Source organism: Triturus cristatus, chromosome 4_1 (genome assembly GCF_964204655.1).
Source record: "Triturus cristatus chromosome 4_1, aTriCri1.1, whole genome shotgun sequence".
In the NCBI taxonomy this organism is placed as follows: Eukaryota; Metazoa; Chordata; class Amphibia; order Caudata; family Salamandridae; genus Triturus; species Triturus cristatus.
In genome coordinates, this window is record NC_140585.1 from 737,533,260 (window position 1) to 737,549,099 (window position 15,840).

The window sequence follows — 15,840 nt, forward strand, 5'->3', positions numbered from 1 at the left end:
GAGACAATGCATGCACAATCACCAAAGAAGCATGACACCGGATCAGTAAACTGAAGGCCGACCTGCGCACAGGAGACACACCCTCAGCAGCTGTTGATGGCCCATTGCGTGGACCAACATGGCAAAAAACATACACGACCATGTACTCCATGCCCAATAGAGAGCCTAACCCATGAGCAACTGCATGCATGTTGCTAAACTACACATGGACTCCTATGCATAATCTTCCACAACTATGCCAGATATGCCGCATGCAAAGTGGCAAGAGACCTGCATTGACAGAGATGAGGCACCTTGGAGTCTGACGAACACCTTAATTACTCAGCCTCACACTAAGGGAAATGCATCAATTGGAACAGACTCACAGGTCACTTGGCTGACCATGTGTGACCTACACTGGACCCCCCCTTCAACACACAGATGTGTAAATCCTACTGATCTGGCACACAAGTGAAGGGGTTGAGCCTAACACCCCTTGCTGCACACGGAGAGTCTACAATTCCCCATTGAGCCCCATATGGGGATGTCCCACACTATGTCCACCATCAGCATCCCGTATGTTCCCTGGAGACGTCATACACACATTGATGCCTTCATCAGAATCCACACACCATTACAGATGACTGTCAGGAAGGGTGACCATTAATTCATGGGAGCCATGCAACATGTCATGTGGCCCATGGTGAGTCGACATGTATGCATGGTAACACAACATGCACAGGAGCAGTCCCCACATATCACAAACACGTACCACCCACAAAATGCCTTGCTGCACTCCTTACCCAAAATAACGTTTCACCATGTCTGTGCATGTAACTCTGATCCAGCACACGTTGCAATACTCATGAGGAATAGCAGGAGGGCAATGATGACATGAGCAGACGACAGCCGCAAGAACCTGGGGAGGACAGACACACAACAATTCAGCCAAGAGCTAGTAATCCGCAGACATGTACATGTACTCTACAGGAATGATGTTGTCACCATGCCCTTAACAAATTTAGTGTCCCAGCTAATATGTGTGGAATGACATCATCACTTGAATGACACATCAGAACACACCTCCAAGTCACTTAGCACACAGTCAGCTCGACACACACATTGCAACACATGCCACACAAGGCTCAAAGCGTGCACACTCAGACACAGGGACTCACCATTATGAGAAGAAGTTGCGGATAAGCTGACTCCGGATGTCCTCATCCTCATCCTCATTCTCACTTGCCCCGTGCCCTTCATCCTCCACGGGTGGATGATCCTGCTCATCCGGATCAAGGATGAGTGGCACGGCCGTCTCCACTGCCATGTTGTGCAGCATGCAGCACACAATGAAAATTTTGCAGACCTTCACCGAGGCATATGGGAGGGCGCCGCCGGTCTTGTGGAGGCACCGGAATCTGCTCTTCAGGAGTCCAAACGTCCTCTCAATCACACGCCTCGTCTGCCCATGGGTGTCGTTGTACCGGTGTTCTGCAGCTGTTCTGGGGTTGCAGAGAGGCGTCATCTGCCATGGCATGTTGGGATAGCCAGAGTCCCCTACATGGAAACATCATGTGAAGAAGTGGGTCAGGAGATGCCGTAAGATACAAAGATAGCGCTGAACACAGGACTAACAGAGTATACCCACCAACAAGACATGCACATTCTGCGTGCAGCTGCAGCATCATTTCTGGCACCCTGCTACGCCTCATGATGTATGCATCGTGTGCGGACCCTGGAAAATGTGCACAGACATGGAAAATCAGCATGTTAGCAAGACACACCACAGGGCATTAATGGAGTGGTAATGTTTTCTGTTTCTATAGGCTACCTCCTGTACCTGTGGTGGTACCAAAGCCACATGTGTCCCATCAATGGCCCCAATTACATGAGGCATCCCTCCCAGGCCATAGAACTCACCCTTGACACCTGTCAACTGCTCACGAGTGGGAAAATGGATGAATTCATCCAGGTGCACCAACATGGCTTCTATTACATCATGCAGGACACGGCTGAACATTGTCTGGGACATGCCACTGACATCAGCTATGGTCAACTGAAACGTGCCGGTGGCAAAAAAATGTAGGGCTGCCATCACCTTCACCTTGGGGGTCAGAGCTGTAGGATACCTGTGTTGTGGTTGGAGGTGTGGTGCAAGCCGGCGGGTCAAGTCCTCTATCAACTCTTGCGAGAAGTGGTATCTGCGTATGCAGTCATGTTCACGCATGGCATCCAGGTCTGGCATTTGTCTGGGGAGAGGCGGTGCCCTGCAGAGATTTGGAAGGAACAACGAAGAGTGAGTACATTACCACACCAATGTCACTGAGGTGAGCACATGTTCAACAGCTAATACACATCTGCTTAATACAGAGTCTGTGCTGTGCAATACATCCAGGACACGTGGGCCTGCCAGGTGACACTCCTGCCAAGAGCCAGCCACAATAGTTGCATGGCAATGTTGATGTGACATGCCATGAAATAGCTGTTGGCCAGTGTAAGTGACAAGCCAGACACATTACATGAATGACAGACATCCACATATCAGCATTTGAAGGATGTCATCTCATACAGACAGCTGGTGGGAGTCTAGACGCACAGGTCACATGTTATCTGGAAATGGACAGATGACACATATTTCCATTAAGGGGTCCATGTCAAAAACTGATGTCACAGACATTGAGACAACGCAGATATTGCCTCATGTCAGGAAGTCATCTTCGAACCATCATGACACATGTAACGTGTGAATCCACATGTGGGATGGTGTGCGTATATAGGTGTCATGCACATATGCACACAGACACATGTTGGATGCTGCAACAGCAGATGGAGTTGACGGAACACCAACGGAAAGCTCATGGGAACACATGACACACACATGACATAGTCACATCGTGGCACACTGGGAGTCACATGTGAGGTGTAATTATCCATGTACCTGCCATCAGGGGACAGTTGCGGGTGTTGCTGACTGTGCCATACCTGTGATGCAGTGCTTGACACGTGTGTCGCACATGCACACATGTGCAAAGTGTGAAGAGGAAGTGTGCCACGTAGTGCCCCATCACAAATGACATGTGTAAACAGCTCATCACACATCTATTGTGCCACAACATGAGGAGACATGTGCCACATCACTGCCTGACACACCTAGGCCCTGCACATGAAGGACTGCACTGACAATGACTTGGTGTACAGCCTTGTGCGAGTCTGACACCTCCATTCCTTTCGTGTGCGCCTCCTATCACCAGTGTAAGCAGTGAAACGCAGTACACACGCTCTGAGGGCATGTGTAGGGCCCGTACTCACACGTGTACGGCCCGTACATGCGTGAGTACGTGCCTAGCACTATCGGTGGGGGTACCGTAGGGCCTAGTGATAGGCACGTACTCGCGTGAGTACGTGCCTATCACCAGGCCCTACGGTACCCCCAACGATAGTGATACGGGCTGTACTCACGCGTGTACGGGCCGTACACGCGTGAGTACGTGCCTATCACTAGGCCCTACGGTATCCCCAACGATAGTGATAGGCACGTACTCACACGTGTACGGGCCGTACACGCGTGAGTATGTGCCTATCACTAGGCCCTACGGTACCCCCAATGATAGTGATACGGACCGTACTCACGCGTGTACAGGCCATACTCGCGTGAGTACGTGCCTATCACTAGGCCCTACGGTACCCCCAACGATAGTGATACGGGCCGTACTCACGCGTGTACAGACCGTACACTCGTGAGTACGTGCCTATCACCAGGCCCTACGGTACCCCCAACGATAGTGATACGGGCCGTACTCACGCGTGTACGGGCCATACACGCGTGAGTACGTGCCTATCACTAGGCCCTACGGTACCCCCAATGATAGTGGGGCATTCTTGTTCTATTATCCTGCGGTGATTCAGTGGTCACCCCGGTGTGACAGGTGACTGCACCCACAGATGTGTGTGAGAGTTGAGTGGAGCTGTGGTGAGAGTGGTGAGAGTGTCCAAATGATGAGTATGCCCCCTGGACATTGATCTGTGTGAATGTTTCTTGTCATGTGGGTGAGTGTCTATGTGGAGTGTTGCACCACAGCTGCATGGAGGAGGCAACTGCTCAATCCATCTGATGTGAGAAGTAAGCCGTGCTGTGTGTCTGACTTGCTGAGCTAGCCCCACACCTGTGACCCCCCCCCTGGCAAGTGGCACATGTGCAGAGTGAGGTTTGCATCCGCTGTTGCCAATAGCAGGTGATTGATGTGTGCCTGTGTGTGTCTGTGTACTCTGCTGAGGTTTAGTCAGTGGCCTGGGGCATGTGACTGCTTTGCGGTGCTGTCCATCAGCCTTGTGTTGCTTGGGATGCACAGTGTGTGCCATGATCAGGGGTTGTTTCGCACCCCTCATGCCACCTGTGTACTTACTATGCCATGTAGTGCATTGGTGCGTCCCCAGTGGAAAAAGTCACTATGACTAAGGTGCTATTACTTGCCAGCATACTATGCCCTGTTCAACAAATCTAAGATGTTCAAATGTGTGTCTCTGTGACATGGTGCAGGTGTAGTGATGTAGTCCCACTTTGTCATCCACACAGGTGTCCCCCTACCACAAGGGGAAGATCTGGAAGGATGCCATCAAGGCCGTGCAATCGGTGGAGGGTCGCAGTCGGCGCCTGCCACAAGTGAGGAAGAGATGGCAGGACATCCGGTGCTGGACCCGGAGGATCGCCCAGGTCATGCTGAAGGAGGAGGCTCCTCGCAAGCATGGCGGGCGCCGGCGCCTGACCCACCAGATGCGGCGTGTCCTGGCGGTGGTCTTCCCTGACCTGGATAGGCGGATACAGGAGTTACAGCAGCAGGAAGGGGGTAGGTACATGTATGTTTGTTGTGTGTCGCCAGCTTTTGTTGCTGCTCAGTCGCCTGGAGACACTGCCAGGGTATATATGTGCAGTGCATATCCTGTTCCCCCACAGTCAACCTGTGCTGTTCTTCCTCCCTTCCCCTCCTTGACATGTGTTACCTGGTCTGTGTGTCATCACTATTGCACATGGTCATCTAAGCTGCCAGTTTATCAAGGTGCACACTGCTTTCAGCATCATGTGTGGGGGTGGTCTGCCTGTGCCCTGTCCTGTACAGTCATTAGGGAGTGCATATTTTTTGCCACTGATGCTGAGTCCCAACATAGGAGTGTGAGGTTTCAAATGAACAGACTTGCTGCATGCATTACCAATGTTGTGGCCTCAGACATGATGTGCATGAGTGGGATATATGCATAGTGCCGGGACGGTTGCTCCTGTAACAGTCAGCTCATTCCAGGACCATGGAGCAGTGTGCCCACTACAGTCCCCTGTCACAGCCTGCCCTCCTACTCATGTGTGTCATCCAACACTGTGCGCATTCACTGTGGGTTCATCATGGCTCTGCCTCTGTGGCATTGTTCCCTGGCCATGTGTGATACATTTGCCCACTGGACAGGGATACAGCAGTTTGCTTGTGCATACTCACACTGGGCAGTGCCTGTGTGGCTATTCACAACAATCTGTTGATGTTTGTTTGTGACCAATATGTTTTGCCAGCCCTACAAGGTGATGTTGTGTTAATGAAGCTAGTTTTCAAGCACAGTTATTGTAACCCTGAATAAGAGCTTTCACTTCTTGATTGGTATCAGTCACAATGACTCAGGTATGGGTGGGTGAGCGCGGGAGGGGTGTACATGTTCAACCCTGATGTTTCATTGCCAGTTCTGACTTGTGTGTGATGATTCGCAGTACAGAAAGTCATCGTGCAGTGCCCCCGTAATGTTGGCCAGTGCTTGCTGTTGGTGCTTCATTGCCTGTGTCAGTTCTTGGCAATCATGTATCCTGCTTTGACATTTTTGGCACCTGTGTGTGGTTCAGATGATACACAGTAGTGACTTTGTGTGCTGACATCTGTGGGTACATTCTGCCTTGCCATGAGGGGTAACCCACAGTACAGCTAGGCTTTTTTGCTAAACAATTGCAGGCCCATTAGCTTATGCATTGTCCTGGGTGTGGACATGTGTGCCACTCCAGATGACAGTCAGTAGGTCATATGTGTAGCCAACTGTGTGATGAGGTGACGGATAGCCATGTGACAAATGACATTATTCAAGTTGTTACTCTGGGAAAATGTCCATTGGCACTCACTACACCTGTCAACATGTCTCAATGTTTCATATGCTTGACCATGTTGTTTGGTTGTGAAGGACAATGATGTGCCTGCATGACAGATGTCTCCCAAGGAAGTGCACAAGACACCACCTTTACACTTTCCAGGGACACGCTGGCACATTTTAACGTGAGGCACAGTTTGAACAACACTTGTTTGGAGTTCATACATATACATGTTCCCACAGTGTGCTAGCATTTGGGTTAGTCCTTGGTTGTTGCTGATACCAACTTACGAGTGTCAAGTCATCCAGCCACCCTAGTGACATGTATATGCACTTGGTGCTACGCCATTTCTGCCTAACAGTGGCTGATTTGAATGAGTCTGGCAGCTCAGACAATGACTGTGTACATGTAGTTTGGTGTGCACCTCCTTGTGTGACTTCTGCTATACAAACACATGTGTGTTGTGTTCACAGAGTGCCACATTCACACATGCTAGACATGTCTATTTTGTAAAGGGTTGTGATTCTCCAGGAGTCACAATGTATTTATTTGGGGTGTCTAAAGTACTCACAGTGTGGGGATACCTTCTGCATTGGCATGTGGTATTTGGCCTTGGGTGCGACAATACTGTTTGTTTCCCAGTGAACAAGAGGTGGCATGCCTACATAGTCTTGCTGTGCTCAACTGATCCCAGACACTAGCTTCTCATGATCTTGTGATTTCAAGTTATTTGCTGTTGTGTCCTAATTTTCATTGTTTGCAAGTGGCATGGTGCGTCAACAAACTGGGGAGTGCAGGGCTTACATATGTGGGGAGTATCCTAGATGTTACTCCTGATGCCTTTCCTGATATGCACTGTTGCCTATTTTGTTTGGAGTCATGTGTCAGATGTATACAGGTGACTGATTTTGTCCTGTCTCTTCACCTTGCCCACAGCATCATCGGAGGACACCGAGGGAGACACCGGCACAGACGTGGAGGAGGGATCGAGCAGTGGTGCCACCACTGCTGTGGAGTCGGTGGAATCTAGTGGCACGGAGGGCGAGGGGAGTGAGGCGGAGGACCTGCCCAGTACCAACACAGACTACGAAGCAGACGGGTCCGAGGCTGAGCTCCCAGAGGGGGCGGAGGCTGCTCCCACAGCTACAAGCAGCAGTACATCTCTCGCCGCCCCCTCCATTCCCATCACCGCCCTCCCACTTGCTCGGGTCCCTTCTGTCCGTGCTAGGCCACACCGTGTCTCCTTCGTGCCAGGCACCGCACCCCCTGCCCCTGTCCCCCCAGCTGCCCTCACTGCCGAGTCTGTGGACATTCAGCGGCAGTTGCAAGTTGGGCAGACATCGATCCTGACTGTCCTCCATGGCCACACCAGACTGCTGACCCAGATGGTGTTGTACATGGAGGGCATGTCATCAGCGATGTCTGACCAACGGATGTTGCTGAGGTCCCTGGACTCGTCACTGACGGCAGTAGCGAGTCACCTGCAGCGCTGCCTCCCCCCCCACCCCTGGCCCATCCACAAGTCCAACGCCCATGCCTGTCCCAAGCACACCCAGATATCCACACACACGCACCCCACCAGACACAAGCAGCACAGCACCACGTAAGGGCAAGTGCACACCTCCTGACACGCACACTCAGGGGGTAGCAGGCACACCCACTGGGTCTGGGGCACACAGGCAGGCACGCAGCCACAGTCCTCATCCACATGACTCACTCCCCAGTCCCTCCGATGTCACTCCCCTTGGCTCCCCTGCCCCAGATTCGGAGAAGGAGGCCTACTTTGCTGGGCTGGGTCTCAGCCCCACTAGTTCACCTGGATGCAAACGGTCACGGCACTCCACCGGTAGGGGAGTTAAGTCCCCCAGCCCGTCCACCACCTCCCCCAGTAGCGCTGCAACCCATCCCTCCGACCCCCCTCCTCCTTGGGGCCTGTTGTTTCTCCGGGTGCAGGGGAGACGCTTGAAGAACTGGCAGAAGTGTGCAGTGCCGAGCTCGCCTCCACATTTGGCGCTGCCCCACCCCCTGTGGTGGAGTCGTCCGTCCCTGCACCCACAACACCTACCCTTCCCCCTCCTGTCCCTGCGGTGCCTGGTCATTCACCACATGATGCCCCCCCAGTCGACGACACAGTCTTGTGATGTGCAGGCAAGCTAGTGGAGATGCATGGCCATTTGTCCCCCCCAAGGACTGATGATATGGACTGGCCATTGGCCTTTGTGAATAGTCTTGTTTACACATTATTATTTTCATGCTGAATAAAGCATTTTCTTTTTCGTTTGAAAAGTCTTGCATTTCAGGTATTGATGTTGATGCTGATGCTACAAGAGTTGGGGTTGTCGGCATGTGTTGTGTTTCAGGAAAATGTTGTAGTCTGCTGCTCATGGGGTGGAACCTGGTATCTGCGTGCCATCACACGATCTCTGCAAAGATTCTTTGTCGTGTCTGCTCTTTGTGTTTGGAGATATTGTCCCAAGGTGTGTTCCTTCCTCTGTGGCACTTGACATCTCCCCTGCAGAGAGTTGCACAATTGTTGTGTTGCCCTGTGTCTACATGTCCTTTGTTGGTGATGGATCCCTTCAACTCTGGCCATGCCTGCTCAGCAATGTGTCCGGCTGCATCGTCTGTGCCATCCTTGGTACTCACTGTACTTGTGTATAGAGTATTTTGCCATGCCTTCATGGATAAATGGTCCCTTTTCCGCACAAAGCATGTGTGTAATCCCAGCCTAGTACACATATGGTACTTGTTCTGCTGGGTATTTGAACACCTGACTCACAATTGTGGCCATTGTATCTGTGTGAACTCCACCCTATTCCTTCCATGACAGACAACATCTTGGTGGCTAGCCCAGCAACTGAACATTCCTATCAGTCCTGGGATGTGCTTGACAGTGTGTGTTCTCTTTGGCTCTCTTAGTTTGGCAGTGACATGACTATACAGTCTTGTGGCATGATCTCAGTGTGTGTATTGTGCTGCATCTGCCAGGGGTGGGTATGCATGTGTTATTTGTCCTCACACCCACATGTGGTGTGTCATGCAGTGGGGGTAAGACCGCCTTCCTCCTGGGAGTGGGACACTGCTGTCAGTGATGTGTTTGTATGGCACTATCATCATTGTCCTAAGTTAGGGATACGTACATTCACCCATGGAGCTGTGGTCATCTGATAATGATGTGCACCCCCCCATTTCTCTGTCCTCTGCTGGGGGTCCTCTGCACCCACCCCTCATATGTCTGGGCACTGCTGGGAGTGATAGGCACCCACCCCTCATGTGTCTGGGCACTGCTGGGGGTCCTCTGCACCCACCCCTCATATGTCTGGGCACTGCTGGGAGTGATAGGCACCCACCCCTCATATGTCTGTCCACTGTTGGGAGTCCTCTGCACCCACCCCTCATATGTCTGTCCACTGCTGGGAGTGATAGTCACCCACCTCTCATATGTCAGGGCACTGCTGGGAGTGATAGGCACCCACCCCTCACATGTCTGGGCACTGCTGGGGGTCCTCTGCACCCACCCCTCATATGTCTGGGCACTGCTGGGGGTCCTCTGCACCCACCCCTGATATGTCTGGGCACTGCTGGGAGTGATAGGCACACACCCCTCATATGTCTGGGCACTGCTGGGAGTGATAGGCACCCACCCCTCATATGTCTGTCCACTGCTGGGAGTGATAGGCACCCACCCCTCATATGTCTGGGCACTGCTGGGAGTGATAGGCACCCACCCCTCATATGTCTGGGCACTGCTGGGAGTGATAGGCACCCACCCCTCATATGTCTGGGCACTGCTGGGGGTCCTCTGCACCCATCCCTCATATGTCTGGGAACTGCTGGGAGTGATAGGCACCCACCCCTCATATGTCTTGGCACTGCTGGGAGTGATAGGCACCCACCCCTCATATGTCTGGGCACTGCTGGGAGTCCTCTGCACCCACCCCTCATATGTTTGGGCACTGCTGGGAGTGATAGGCACCCACCCCTCATTTGTCTGGGCACTGCTGGGAGTCCTCTGCACCCACCCCTCATATGTTTGGACACTGCTGGGAGTGATAGGCACCCACCCCTCATATGTCTGGGCACTGCTGGGAGTGATAGGCACCCACCCCTCATATGTCTGGGCACTGCTGGGAGTGATAAGCACACACCCCTCATATGTCTGGGCACTGCTGGGAGTGATAGGCACCCACCCCTCATATGTCTGGGCACTGCTGGGAGTGATAGGCACCCACCCCTCATATGTCTGTCCACTGCTGGGAGTGATAGGCACCCACCCCTCATATGTCTGGGAACTGCTGGGAGTGATAGGCACCCACCCCTCATATGTCTGGGCACTGCTGTGAGTGATAGGCATCCACACCTCATATGTCTGGGCACTGCTGGAAGTGATAGGCACCCACCCCTCATATGTCTGGGCACTGCTGGGAGTGATAGGCACCCACCCCTCATATGTTTGTCCACTGCTGGGAGTAATAGGCACCCACCCCTCATATGTCTGGGCACTGCTGGGAGTGATAGGCACCCACCCCTCAGATGTCTTGGCACTGCTGGGTGTCCTCTGCACCCACCCCTCATATGTCTGGGCACTGCTGGGAGTGATAGGCACCCACCCCTCATATGTCTGTCCACTGTTGGGAGTCCTCTGCACCCACCCCTCATATGTCTGTCCACTGCTGGGAGTGATAGGCACCCACCTCTCATATGTCAGGGCACTGCTGGGAGTGATAGGCACCCACCCCTCACATGTCTGGGCACTGCTGGGGGTCCTCTGCACCCACCCCTCATATGTCTGGGCACTGCTGGGGGTCCTCTGCACCCACCCCTCATATGTCTGGGCACTGCTGGGAGTGATAGGCACACACCCCTCATATGTCTGGGCACTGCTGGGAGTGATAGGCACCCACCCCTCATATGTCTGTCCACTGCTGGGAGTGATAGGCACCCACCCCTCATATGTCTGGGCACTGCTGGGAGTGATAGGCACCCACCCCTCATATGTCTGGGCACTGCTGGGAGTGATAGGCACCCACCCCTCATATGTCTGGGCACTGCTGGGGGTCCTCTGCACCCACCCCTCATATGTCTGGGCACTGCTGGGAGTGATAGGCACCCACCCCTCATATGTCTTGGCACTGCTGGGAGTGATAGGCACCCACCCCTCATATGTCTGGGCACTGCTGGGAGTCCTCTGCACCCACCCCTCATATGTTTGGGCACTGCTGGGAGTGATAGGCACCCACCCCTCATATGTCTGGGCACTGCTGGGAGTCCTCTGCACCCACCCCTCATATGTTTGGACACTGCTGGGAGTGATAGGCACCCACCCCTCATATGTCTGGGCACTGCTGGGAGTGATAGGCACCCACCCCTCATATGTCTGGGCACTGCTGGGAGTGATAAGCACACACCCCTCATATGTCTGGGCACTGCTGGGAGTGATAGGCACCCACCCCTCATATGTCTGTCCACTGCTGGGAGTGATAGGCACCCACCCCTCATATGTCTGGGAACTGCTGGGAGTGATAGGCACCCACCCCTCATATGTCTGGGCACTGCTGTGAGTGATAGGCATCCACACCTCATATGTCTGGGCACTGCTGGAAGTGATAGGCACCCACCCCTCATATGTCTGGGCACTGCTGGGAGTGATAGGCACCCACCCCTCATATGTTTGTCCACTGCTGGGAGTAATAGGCACCCACCCCTCAAATGTCTGGGCACTGCTGGGAGTGATAGGCACCCACCCCTCAGATGTCTTGGCACTGCTGGGTGTCCTCTGCACCCACCCCTCATATGTCTGGGCACTGCTGGGAGTGATAGGCACACACCCCTCATATGTCTGGGCACTGCTGGGAGTGATAGGCACCCACCCCTCATATGTCAGGGCACTGCTGGGAGTGAAAGGCACCCACCCCTCATATGTCTGGGCACTGCTGGGGGTCCTCTGCACCCACCCACCCACCGACCCACTTGTGCCCTTGCTGTGGTACACTGCTGTCCTGGGCATACACCACCCCCAATTTACAGCTGATGTGCTGCACCAAGCCGTACACCTACATCCGTGGCGTGTGTACGCCTTGTATCCATCATGTATTGGGGCTGTAGGGGTATGCGTGTACAGACCGTACCCACGCTCTGGGGGCGTGGGTACGGTCCATACACGTGTAGCCCTACATCACCACTGCAATGGTGGTATGGCCCGTACCCACGCTCTGGAGAGCGTGGGTACGGGCCGTACCACCATAGTGGCAGTGACATAGGGGTACGCAGGGTACGGCCAGTACCCATGCTCTGGGAGCGTGGGCACGGGCCGTATCACCATAGTGGCGGTGACGTAGGGATACGCGTGGTACGGCCTGTACCCACGCTCTGGGGGCATGGGTACAGTCCGTACACGCGTACCCCTACATCACCACTACAATGGTGGTACGGGCCGTACCCACGCTCTGGGGGCGTGGGTACTGACCGTACCCACGCTCTGGGGGCGTGGGTACGGTCCGTACACGCATACCCCTACATCACCACTACAATGGTGGTACGGGCCGTACCCACGCTCTGGGGGGCGTGGGTACGTCCCGTACCACCATTGTGGTGGTGACGGGTACGCGTCCACGTCCACTTCCGTTGTGGTGTGTTGGACGTGGCCCATCTGGCAGGTCCGCCCCTGAAGTTTTTATGGTATATGTAACCTGGGGATGGTGATTCCCCCTCTGAGTGAGTGTGAGGAGAGAGAGAGACCCACCCTTCCATAGGAATACATGGGGAATGGATGAGTCCTGGGTAGTTCCCGGTGCGTAGGGTGTGCCGGGTCAAGTCTGGTATGTATGAACTCGTGAGGTTGAATGCTGCGCAACGGTATATGAGGTATGAGTGTGTCTAGTGTAGAAGTCCCCCTTTTGGGAAGTGGCATATTTGTGGAATATGTGCCTGGCGTATGATTGGCCGGGGCTGGCTGGTGAGCCTGGCTCCCAGGATCTGGGAGGGTCTGCCTGGTGGTGAATGGAGTGTTTAGCATACTGATGTGAGGGGAGGAGTGAGCCTGGGTCTGCTTGTGGATTGACCGTCTGGTTTGAGTGTCATGAATGAGGCTGGGTTTTCCCCAGACATTGCTGGCTCCACCCCCTGGGGTGCGGCTGATGTTCCTAGCCTGGCCAGTGTAAAGAATCCCCCATAACCAGTTCCAGCTGGTTCTCCCCCTGCCTGCCCCTTCAGACCAAGAATGTGTGTATAAAAAGGGTGCTGTGACACTCTGGACTTGTTCTTGTTCTGTACTTGAATCTGCCAGGGGCGTGCTGCTGCTGGGGCTCAGGGGAAGGCTTGCCTCCCTGGGCCCTGCCCAGCCCCTGATGCCCTGGATGCTGGAGGACTTCTGGGACCATTCTGTGCCATGGCCCCATACTTTCTAAAGGCCTCTTTGCTGGGAGCTTTTTGCTCCATCTCTTTGTGCCTCCAGGACTTTAGAGACTTCAGGCAGCCGTTTTTAGCGCCCTGGGAGCGCTGGGGTGCTTTATTTCTTTTAGGAAGCGCTGGATTGTCGCAGCACCGGGCTGCACCTCACCGTAGAGGCAGGGAATCCCCAGCGTAGGGATCCCCCCCGCATTTGCCTGGTCGGGCGGGAGCCCACCCCGCTTCATCCTGATTCTAAATTGCGGGTGCCCACCCCGCGATAGTGCTCCTAGCGAGAGCCCACCTCGCTTCATCTTTATCTACGGGTGCCCACCCCGCATCTGAGCCGTGATGGAGTCACCGCCGCGGCCCGAGCCGCCTTTGAAAATCACCGCGGCCCGCCTGGTTGTGGGCGGGGCCGCGGGACGGAAGCGGAAGTGCCGCCATTGTCCCCGGAGCCTCGCAGGCTCCACCAGCAGAGAAGTCCCGGTCCCGGAAGAGGGACCGGGCGAGGAGAGGAAGCCCGAGACCCGGGTTTACTGAGAGCACAGCGCGGGGCTCCCATCTGCGAGGGAAGCCCCGCGCCGCATGAGAAGTGCCGCCGCCGCCTCTGGAGAGCAGCCTGGTGAGTAGAGCTGCCTGGGGGGGGGGAGTTCGCCAGATGGAGGCACCCGTGCAGTGCTGAGCGGCCCCTCGTTACAGTGGGCCGCTCCAACATGCCTCTCCCGTGTGCGTGCCGGACGAGGCACTGCACTGGATCCCGTCTTTCCCCGAGCAGCCCCCGCTTGATAGTGGGGCTGCTCCAACGAGGGGGCACAATTGTATTGAGAAGGCTCCAACGATGGGGCGATCTCTGAAAGAGCCCAGCGAGGCTCCACCCACAAGGGGCACCAGTTGTTTCTATACGGAGCGGCCCCAGATGGCAGCGGGTCGCTCCCCCTTTGCCCCCCCCAGTAACGTTTAGGGCCACGAAGGCTCTAGGGGGCCTTTCAATTGTTTTATAGCCCGGAGAGGGCTACAGAGGCACGCCGGTGCCTGAGTTCGTTCCACAGCTGCCCAGCACTTAGTGGGCAGCTGCCACGTTTAGGTCGTGCCCCTCTGAGTTTTGGACTGGGCCTCCTGCGCAGTCTTGCCCCTGACTTTGCTGGACACAGGGCGTCTTAGCCTGGACAAGGCCGGTGGGCCTGGGGACTACCACAGGTGGTGGCATATGAGTTCTGGCGCAATTGTTCCTTGCTCTACACCTCTGAATGTGTTCATGCATCATGTGTAACGTTCTATTACCCCTACAGGTATGGTGATACTTAGGTGGTTGTTTGCTTTCTCCTAGTACAGGTAGTGCTAGTGAGGTCCTGATTCCCTGCGCAATATTTCTCCTAAGGTGGTGAGGGTTGCGTAGGTGGTGCTTTCCGATACCAGTAGTTACCGGTTGTGGCTACACGTTATTTTGTGCTACTGTGATATTATTCCTATGTTCTAAATGCTAATTTCTACACAGTGCTGATTCCGGACAGTGGTCCATGTGGCCCTGTCCCCTGTATATATAATCCCTTGTAAATTCTCCCCGTGCCTGTGGGCACCGTGTAAAGTGTGTGCCTTTATTTAATGTGTGGTGTATAATACAGAGGCTATTTTTATACAATACCTTGTGTGGAGTTTCCTGTGTGGTGGGCCTGGGGTGTTGTTGCTGGGTGCTTGCGCAAATGCTTCACATGTCCTCCGAGATAGGCCTGGCTGCCCGCGCCGCGTTACCTAGAGGGCGAGCAGGGGTCGACCTTTCATAGGAGTGGTGGTCTCTGACTGGCTGGGGCGCCAGCCCTGGCCGGCCGGGGGCCCCATTTCCTACATTGGTGGCAAGCGGTGGGATCCGGACTTGTGTTTGCGCAGTACCCCAACGATAACTGGCCTCCCTGCAAAACTCTGTATTGTACATGGTTGCAAAGAAAGGAGATTATTGTTTTAAGAGGTTACGTAAATGTCCGTTCTGTGAAAGATGTGTTCAAGTTAGGTGTCCCTAGCTTGGGAGGGTAAATCATCTCCCTAGAGTAATATGGTTCTCTGGATTCACCAGAAGGGTGGGATCCAGTAGTGGTTGCGAAATTGTGGTCAAATATGTATGGTCCGTGTCCCTGCCCTAGAGTAATGGTACCCGTGCCCCGAGGGTCAGGTTGAGGAATCAGGGGCGGTGGAAAAAAAACTGTCCTACCAGTCTAGGGGACGGTATGTGCATGAATGTTGAGGTATGATGAGTAATAGAATATAAGTTCCCCGGGATGGGGAGCTTGCTGAGTCAACGTTAATACTGTCCTTCCTTACCCCGCTGAGTGTGTTGGAGGCATCATGTGTTCCGTGCACCGCTGAAT

At 54.2% G+C, this 15,840-nt stretch overlaps 1 protein-coding gene across 1 annotated transcript in view; it reads right to left on the bottom strand.

The window, feature by feature from the left end:
* The window catches only part of LOC146855440 (uncharacterized), an 896,684-nt gene that overhangs the window by 189,203 nt on the left and 691,641 nt on the right, over positions 1-15,840 (bottom strand). The window lies entirely within an intron of this gene.